The 10,651-nt window shown below is 34.2% G+C and overlaps 1 pseudogene; it reads right to left on the bottom strand.

Annotated features, from left to right (window-relative positions):
• Positions 1-302: 302 nt before the first annotated feature.
• Positions 303-9,504, bottom strand: LOC124964971 (afadin- and alpha-actinin-binding protein-like; annotated as a pseudogene).
• Between the last annotated feature and the right edge of the window lie 1,147 nt (positions 9,505-10,651).

Below are 10,651 nucleotides of genomic sequence, written 5' to 3'. Positions count from 1 at the left end.
TTTTTAATACCATGAGGAGGAAATTCACTCTAAGGCTTTAGTTTCAATCCAAACATCTATTCCATCCTTTATTCACAGAACCAGATGTTTCTGTTACTAAATATACATATCCAAAGTTTTTATAACTTTTTACATAGACTTAGCATTTCAGGTCTTTGGGAGAAGAGAGGGAAGTCTAAACAAACAACTCAGACCATCTGGAATTATTAGAGATGACTGACTTTAGGACATACCCTAAGTTTCAACTTAGATGTGAATTTGATGAACATGTTATTTAAAAAAAAAAAATCCCTTCCACATGTCTAAGGTAAGTCATCTTTTTCTATATGAGAATTTGTATAGGGCAAGGAGCAGCCACTGTCCAAACCTTACTGTGACCTGGGTCTGATATCATGTTCCACTTTGGATTTGTACATTCTCTGCCAACCCAATTTGGTTTAGTTTCTTCCAGAGTTATATTCAGTACATCGACTGAACTGTGCTCAGATACACAAGAACGTGTCTGGCAGAAGTCTGAAGTAGAAGGTAAAGCAGGAAGGAATTGAGTCAGCTTCGATGTGCACACTGGAGACCCATTAGACATGCCGTGAGGCTTTTGCTGTGTCCTTGAGTGCACTATAAGACTATCCCCCAATCAGAACTGCCTAAGAAAGCACTGAAAAGTTTACCACTTTCTGAATTCTGGTGGTCAAAGGTAGTCCTATTTAAAAACTTCTGCTTTAACCAAATCGTTCCTTTTTCTTCAAATGCCTTTCTCTCTACTCCTGGACATACAGCAGCTTCTGTAAATCTTCGTCTTTCTCTCTCAAAATCCTTTTTTCTTTTTTTCTCTCTCTAGAAAGAGACCATTCTTCTTTGAGGGGTTTCTTTTCTTTCAATAAAGACAGTCATAGTGTCATAGTGAAGTGGTATCTGCATCAGGAGCAGTAGCCAGTGACTACTGTTATTTAATCATTCCTTTACATTGCTGAATTTCTAACTCCAGTTTCTCAGTTTTCTGTTCAAGGTCTTATAATATCACATTTTCATCATTAAAACCTTCCAAGTGTACCTTTGAAACTTGGTTACTAAGATTTTTCTACATGACTTTTCAGTACCTTTGAGACTTGGTTATTAAGTTTTTTCTGCATGACTTTTTAGAGTTCTTCACCATTTCTTAGTGCCATTTGTAAGCTTCTCTCTCACAGTATCACAGGTCCCACATACTGTCTGGTAAGTTTCTCCTTTGACATCAGAGATAACAATTCCAGCATTCTCATCGGCTCTTTCTCCAAGCTTCTTCATTTGTGGAGAAAGAAGAGAAATCATTTCCTCTTCCATTTGCTGAAGAACCTTCTTGAGTTTAGCATTTTCCATTACGATTGGTTCCTGACAATACTTAAAATCATTCATGAGAATTTTTTACATTTCATTTCCATTCCTGGCTTCTGTTTTACCCATCCTCTGGGATCCTCTTTTTCCATTAGCTTCCCTCATATCATTTAAAACATTCATGGCTATTTTTTTATTCTTCTTGGTCATAACAAGTTGGTATAGAAATTCCTTTTGTATCTTTTCATATTCTTTTCTCTTCATATCATGATTATAATGAGTAACTAGACTTGCAATGATATTTTGTAATTTTTGTACTTCCTCTTACTCATTTTTCAGGGGCTGATGCAAATTCCTATTCCTGCATTGTAACTGTGTCTCTCCTAAAGCCTGATTATTTGCCTTCCTGTCGTGCCTTAAGTTTTGCATGGCAGTTCTTTAGATAGTCCATATCACCTCCCAGTTTCAGATTCTGGGTTTCCACATTTTCCTGAGCTAGATTGTTCTTCTGCTGAAGTACAAGTAGCTCATTCATATAATTTAAAATAGTAACTATATTTAATTTTCACTTCATCTCTTTACTTTTGGATTCTCCATATAATGAAAGAAAACCAAAAGTAGTCAATTCCTACCAAAATATGAAATACTTTATCATTCTTTTACATGCAGAAGGTACTGAAAAAGCTATGCACATTTTTTGATAAAGATATTGAAGAACATAGCACTTGTGGCAACTATAAACTTGAAGGATACATCTTTCTTTCTGAGAGATATTTTTGCTTTCTATAGACAGACTTGGATCTGTAATAGACCCATACAGGTGTGGCAGAACCTTCCAAGGACTCTTTCAATGTGATACAAACATCTGAAAGACTGGGCTCCAGATGAGCAAGCAGCCATAAAAGTCCTACATTGCTGTTTAATAAAAAGGAATGAAACTGTTTGCATTACTCAGTGTTTTTGTGAATCATGTGAGGTCCTTCCCACAAAGGAGTTAATAATATCTAAAATTTCAAACAAGTCAAATACCAAGCCCAATTCATTAGAAAATTTGAGATCCTTGACTTGACTTATGGCAGGTTTAACTCTAGACTATCTTTTTCTCCACTGTGATAATCTGTTTCACTAATGAAATAGTAGTGGATTTTTTTTTAGACCCTCTTAAGTGGAAGAATCTAAAAATTAAGAACAATTGCTTATGAAGACTAAAATGTCTTCCCAGATACTTTCATAAATTTGTAATTAAATAGTACCATTTCTCTATGAAAGATGGAAAATAGTATCACTAATTGAGGAAAGTATATACCCAACATAAAAGAAATCTGAAATGAAGAGCAATTAAGTGATTTGCCCAAGGTTGTACATAAAATTAAGGGCAAGACTTAGAATAAACAAAGGTGCTTTGCCACAAATCCTGTTTTCTCTGCTGCTATATATGTATATAATAGTGCTATTTAATGCAGGTTGTGCAGTGAGACAAACACTATAAGAACTAAATTAAGTTTATTCTCTCAAAGCCAACATTAGCCCTTCTGCTCCTTGCCTCATTTCAGCCCTGAAAGAAGCCTAGAAAACAGACTGTTTTCTAAAATGGGTTAATTTGTGAAATTTAGACCATGTAACAATATTATTGGGAGTGTGATGAAGTGAGGGTTTCTTCTTGCCCTATCTCTTACATACTTGTTTCCTAAAACAAATGCACATATTATGCAATTCCCCTAAATTTTTATAATGCTTAGAATTGCTCTATTGCTAGGTTTCATACTGTGAGGACAACTTCCAGAAAGGTTTATTTATAAGGTCATTTTGAAAATTCAGTAGCTAATCCCCTTGGATGGTTTCCAAGACATACCTGCTTTATGATGAATTTTTCTCTGTCATGAATAGAATCTCAGAGTATAGCAAGGTTGGGTCTAATATATCCTTATTTCAAGACACAGAAACAGATGAATTGAGACTGAACTTTCTTACAATAACTAGCACCAAAACAAATTCTTAGCTATGAGAAGGCAAAAAGGAAATTGATTGCAGGACCAAAGTTGCCAGAGAAAACAAGTTATGAAAGTAGCTTATAATAATTGATAATGATTTATAATTTTCAATGCTTTTATTACATATTCTAATATTTGGTCCTGATAACCTGGTAAGACAGGCAGATGAGGTATTATTATGTTCAAAATACTGGTGAGGAAAGTGAAACTAAAAGACATTAGTTTACCCATCGAGAAGAGACTAGAATTTCAGAGATTTATTGGCAGAGTAGAAGTAGTACAGGGTGCCTTTAGAGGGCCCTGCAGTTCTGACAATGAGAAAGAGAAAAAGGGGACAAGAGGGTTGAGTAGGGTACCACTGGTGCAAGAGAGTTTCAGTCAGAGGATTTAAGGTCTGCTAGCTAAAGATCCTTATCAGAAAAACATCCTATTGTCTTGCTGGCATGGACCCACCTTAATTCCCCTCCAATTCTCTGTCTTTGAGAATAGCCCTCAGAAAGTATGGACTCAAAGTGACCTAGTGGTGCATACAGCGGGGTAGTAGCTGGGAATATCAATCAATTAACCTCCGGCAGGAGATCTGAGTGCACACTTTCATAACTGCAGGTCTCTTATCATCACTCAAACACCAAGTATAAACCGTGGGCCCAGAAGTATACTGATAGTTAGCATTTTCCATCGGCTTTAATATGAATGATACATCTTACAAGCTTTTTTTAAGCCAAAATCATCTGATCTTTGAATATAGTTGTAATCAATTATGGGTCAGATTCTGTTAATATTTTAAAAGGCAAATCTGTTTATTATCTATGCATTGAAGTACAAAGCTGTAGAATGAATTTACTGAAATGTTTTAAATATACAAACACAAGTGGAAGGAGAAAAATATCAATATCCTGAAATTTTGAAAAAGATGGCCCATAGATTAGTTTTGTCACTAGTCACCTCTTTGTATATATTGTAATACAAATGTTTTTAGGGCTTCATGGGTGAAACTTTGATGGATGTATGGCATTGTATAACTCACTTACTTTCACCTATATATCTACTAAAGTGAACATACATAAATGAATGATCTAAAATCAAAAACTCATTTTTCAGATGAAATAGCAGCTATATTTATCAAGTACCACCAGCTCAATGCATTGCAAGAGAACCTTCAGTTCATCCTGAAAACAAGTGTGCAAAAACATATCCATCATTCCTTCAAATTACATATGAAGAAACTAAAGCTCAGACATATAAACAACTTAAGATTTAACAGGGAGTGCTAAAATCTGGATTTCAATTTGGCTTCATTGTCTATCAGAGAGAGAGGTGTAATATATCAAATAAGGATACAGATTAGAATACTGAAGCTTTAGACATATTAATTTGATTACTTAAACAATATTCCAGGAGCTCAGCACAATGACTCACATCTATAATCCTGGAGACTGAGGCAAAAGGATGGCAAGTTTAAAGCCAACCTCCACAACTTAGTGAGGCCTTTAACAACTTAGGAAGACCCTGTCTCAAAATAAAAAAAATTAAAAGGTCTGATGATGTAGCCCAGTGACAAATTATCACTCAGTTCAGTCCCAATACTGAAAAAAATATACACACACACCCCTTAGATGTGCTTTACTTTAAAAGTAGACCATGAAAAGATTAAAAGTTTTGAAAGTGGTGAGTCCCCATGATTGTCTTTGTGATAAGGAAGAATGATTTTCCATATTCACTGCCTATTCCACTTCTGATAAAACAGCCTGGCAAGAATTCTTCTTGGAATTATAGATCAAAAAGAATACCACTAAATTGTGTTTATCTGGTATATTTTTTGAGATTATAGGGTATAAGTCAGATACTTTTGATTTAGTGGATTAAAATTTTTCTCTATCTATAAACGCATAGTTCATAAAAGAATTCAAATGTAATTGCTCAGTTTTTCTCCCTTAGCACCATATCCATGTCATTGGGTATGCTTATTTTCTTTGCCTAAAATACTCTTTTCCATATCTCTGCCATTAAAATCAGTCCTTAAAACTCAGCTTAAATCTACTTTTCTTTCTCCTCATGAAATCTTCAGCATCTTCCTGCCATCCACCCTTCCTCATCACAATGGCAAGGTGGTTGACTCAGCAGCACAATAGCTCCTTGGACAGTACTTCCATACCACTGTGTACAGATTTGCTTCTTTGCCTTCTGAGAACCAAAGTATGCCTATCACTGGAAAATGGCTTTTACTCAGTCAGGCTTCTTTCCCTTAGAAAAATATAAGTGGACTGGGCATGGTGGCACTCACATGTAATCCCATCTACTCAGAATGCTGAGGCAGGAGATCACAAGTTTGAAGTTACTCTGGGCAATTGAGTGAAAGCCTGTCTCAAAGTGAAAAATGAAACAGGTTGGGGATACAGTTAACTCTGTGGTAGAGCAGAGCACCCTGAGTCCAATTCCAGTAAAACAACAACAACAACAACAACAAAAAGAAAGAAGAATCACAGCCTTTGGGACAGGAGTCCCCTGTGCTTCTCCTTTGCTAGCAAAGCGATAAAACTCTTTTACTTTTTCTCAAAATAAAAAAAAAAAAGAAAGAAAGAAAGAAAGAAGAAGGGAAAGAGGAAGAAAAGGTTGTTTTCATCAATCTTGATAAGTAATGCCCATTTATCCATTATCTTCTAATTTCCCTTCTCCAAGTGCAATCATATGATTTTTGCAAGGAAAATTTGAAGTTAATCTTTTGTTCCTTTCTCTGTTATCATTATCATCAAAACCAAACCATAGAGATTAGTATCATAATCATGTTATACCCTCAAGAGAACCTTCAAAATAACACATAGATGATAGAATGATAAACAGCCGGATGGACAAACTATGCAAAACTATATTAGTATAAAACCCCAAAGAAGTGCCAAAGTTTTTAAAAACATTGACAATATTTCATGTGAACAGAAACTCAACAGAAATGACATATTGAACATGACTTCAATGTTACAGTAAACTTCCTCTTTGCACTAACCTTGAACTTGTATTGTCTTAATGTGTCCGAATATAGTATATTATTAAGTTTTAATCTAAGGAAAAAAACTGACCAGCTACCTTAGAAGTCTTCTACAAATTGTAATATAGTGATTTTAATTTCGTAGAGTTTCAATAGAACAATGTAAATAGTCTTATCTTAACAGACTTAGTATTATATAGTTTATGCATCAGAATATTTTATCAGACTCTAAACCTATTGATTTTAAGCCACCTTATAAAGTTCTCAAAGGCTAGCTTAATATATTGCATATAACATACATGAATAGATATTTATCAAATTCCATCATAATGTAAAAATAAAAATTGAAAAAAAATAAATATCTTAGAAGCAAATGAAAAAAATCAATATGTGGTTTCCTTTGGACAAATAAAAGCCACTATTATGTCTAATATAGCCATACAATGGTTTCATCATTTTTGTCCATCACCAAAAAGCATTCATTTATAGAACATTAAGCTCATTGGAGTATTATGTTATAAACCCAAAGACATAGCATAGAAAATTGCTGTGTCCTGTCTCCCAATAATATTCTTTCAGAAGAACAAAGCAACCTGGTCATCAGGAAAAATCATATTGCAAATCTTTCTGGGAGTAAAAAGAAAAAAAATGCTTTAAATTAATCTTTGAAAAATATGCAGTGCAGATAGAAGTTTATTTCAAATGTGTGTACATGGAAAGCAGATTATTCTACGTTAAAAACAGATTGTTATATAGTGGAAAAGAACCAGAGTTGGATAAGACAAATCTACTCATCATTTACCTTCATGACCCTGCACATGTACCTTGGTCTCTCACATTCTACCTCCTTTTCCATGAATACCAAGAGCACAGTTTTTATATGTAATAAATGAGATAATGAGTATTAACTCATATAAACTCTCTATTAGAATGATCAGAGACCATTATTATACCATGTTTATGAATTCCACATGAACTCATAGGCATACAGTGTTCATAGAGAGTTAAAACATCATTGCAGGAGCATATGTGCATTCCCCAAGTAGCTCCACATCCTAACAGATTGCTGTCACAGTACGTTTTCATCTGTAAGCATTAGTGCCATTTTCGCATACCTGTTAAGCAATCTTCTGTTATTACTTTACAACACATCATTTATATCTCTCTCTTTACTAACATAAGACCATTATCTTGCCATTCAGCAATGACACATGATTCATCCAAGATTTCAAATGACATCTTCTTGATATAAGAGGGGGAAAAAAAACAAAACAAAAAAATTTTACAAAGTGTATTCTGCATGTACCTTAGTTCCTCAGAAAAAGGCACAAAATACATATAGTGGCACAAACCACTAAGGTTTCTTTAAAGTTTTTCAAAGGGTAGAAGACAAGAGATACTTTTGTAAATTTTGATAATAGAGACTATTCTATATGGAAAATCCAAAATAGTGGGAACTTGGCATAGATACAGGGGATGTCATAAACTTAAACATGTAAAATAAACCCATGGCCTGTTTTCCCAAATGTCACTAGAGGAGAATTGGAAAAAATGCCAAAGGGGAAAATGATCTTCCTGCAGCATATGATATGTTGGTCTTATTTTCCATCTTAAGTCAGGATTGGCTATCTACGTAATTTTTTCTTTGACTTCTACATTTATATATGAATATCATCAATTTCAGCTAACTTGTATTGAATATTTAATATGTACTCCAGTATATCATCTCATTTAATCATTAAACCAATCTTATGCAGCAAGTAGATGCAAGTAAACAAACATTAGGTCACATGGAGAATTACACAAGAATTTTGTAGTGGATTTGAATCTAAGCACATTTACATCCAAAACCTGTGTTACTGACAGACATATTATGACAAAATGGAAGGTTAAGGCATATAAAGGCAACAAATTAAGATGTAGAGATTGATTATGAAATCCTCCTTACTGCAGAGTCTCTTTGGTGGTTGGGACGGGTTAATTCCATGCCTTTGTAAACACCACCCAATAAATATTCTTGAACTCTGTAGCTGTTCATGCAAAATGACACAAACATAAAGGCAATGTTGTCTGATAAATGCAAGGAGGTAGCATGTCCAGATACTATGAGAACATGGAGATGGCCTAAAAAGACTCAGAAGAACACTGGGGCAGGGAGACAGAGAAGGAGTTTGAAAGTTTCCAAAGATGCAGAGCAGGAAGGGGAGGTTTGAGAAAGGAGAGGACAGTCAAGGCAGAAGCACTAGCATGTCTGCAGGAATGGAGTTGTGAGAAGGCAGCATGCATTTGAGGAACAGGACATGAAGTCCCTCCAAAGGGAATGAATGGACATGGAGAGAAAAAGGGAGTCACACAAAATATGGTCTCTTGTGTCATGCAAAGAATTTAGAATTTAAGTTGCAGGCAAAATAAGCAATCTAAGGATTCCAACAGGGCAATAAACTTGTCTTTTTTTTCTTATGTCTTTTAATAAGTAAGACTTAGACTGGCTATCATGAGAGGGCTACAATAGAGAAAAACTACCTATGTACTATTTTAATTGCTGAGAGCGAACAAAAGAATAAAGATGGATTTGAAAATGATGAGTTTGTGCCAAGTAAAAAATAGTTCAAACATAGTGTGAATATAAAAAAGATTTTTGTAATTATTCAAAAGAGAAAAAGTACTTGAAAATTTGACTTTCATGTAGCACACAGTAGTGCTAAATATAAATAGGTGTACCAAATGTATCATATACATCGATTAAAAAGTTATCAATACTCAGTAACTTTTCATTACATCTTGATAGTAATAAATTATGTGATATACCATCAAATTGATAAATTCATTAAAATAATTTCTAAAATGATGATAAGTATAATGATATAAATGATGGCTTATTACATTTACAGTCAAGAGAAGTAAGTAGAAAATAAAATGAGGAACTTAACAATCATCAATCTTCAATCTAACTTAGGCATCTAGGTTTGAGTAGAAAATCTGACACTAAATAAATGCTGTTACCTTGAGTGCTATGGTTTTGCTATTTTTGTTTATATTGTTTATATTGAATTCCTAATTTGTTTTGTTTTAAGGCTTAACAAAAAAAGTATAAATACAAGGGATTTATGCCTAGTGTTAAATAATATGATTTAAAATAATTTAAAAATAAGCATTTGGAGTTTCTTAGATTATTTGTTCCTTAAAAGGGGACATATGCATTACTAAAGTTTCAGACTCACTGGCCTGCATGAGAAAGGATGAGGGTTTTAAATTAAGGTATTTAGGGAACTATACAAAGACAGGAGCCACAGTCCTGCTGGGGAGGAAGTGCCATATTTGGAGAGATCTTTATGTGGAACTCAGCCAGTGTTGTTAAAAGATTTTATTTTAATCTTTTAAAATTAAAAAAAATGGTTTAAGATTATGTCCAAAATTCTGTGATGCTCAAGAGAATATTTTTATCATTTTCCTACAAATCAGTACAAAAATTTACATGCCAGTCATTATTTCCTTTACAGTATTAAAAACGTAAGAAGTGGATAGCTTTAAAAGTCTTCAGCCAAGTCGAAATATTTACCAAGTCCCATCACTTTCTTTAGCCTTGAATCATCTGAGGAAGTACCCAGATATCACAGTACAAAACATCATAGCTCTTTTTTATTTGCCCGGTAAAAATAAGAAGCCTGTGTCAAACTCTGATTTAAAATTATATGCTAATATTTAGCCTGCCATGTTTACATTAAGTAATATTTCTAAATATATTAAGGTGTTTAGAAAAGAATTATTTTGCTGTTCCATGTATTAAGTAATGAGGTGTGTTTTGATGTAGTTATAAGAAAGGGAGAAAGAAGAGAGGGAGGAAAGAAAGAAAAGGAAAATGGAGGGGGGGGAGGGAAAAGGTAGGAGGAAAGAGAGAGGGAAAGTCAGGAGAGAGAAAGAAGCTTATCAGTAACAGGAAATTCTTAAATCTTGAAGATCATGTCATAAAACTATAACAATATAAAAGTCCCATCTTCATCTTCCGATTGGCAGAGGAAAGACAAACACAGTGATGTGCTTCAAGTTTTGGTTGAGACATTTTCTTGGAGCTCATATTAGTCAAATTTATCCCAATTCTTTCACTTATTACTGGCATTTACCATCTCCATTTTCAGTTTCCTAGTAAGAAAAATGGACACAGACAGTAATCTAACTTAGAAGAAGGACAAGAAGATTCATAGAGCTAATGCACCTAAAGTATCTACACCGGGCACATGCTAGATCCGTGTTTATTTTTGCCATTATCTTATTTATGGAGTGCCCATTGTGAACAGCACACCATCCTGGTGACTGAGCTCAGCTACTAGAAAATTGGCAGTCAACACAGATACTCTCCAGGGACAAG

This window comes from Sciurus carolinensis, chromosome 14, assembly GCF_902686445.1.
Source record: "Sciurus carolinensis chromosome 14, mSciCar1.2, whole genome shotgun sequence".
In the NCBI taxonomy this organism is placed as follows: Eukaryota; Metazoa; Chordata; class Mammalia; order Rodentia; family Sciuridae; genus Sciurus; species Sciurus carolinensis.
The sequence above is the reverse complement of the archived record's forward strand: the minus strand, read 5'-3'. Positions and strand labels throughout refer to the sequence as shown.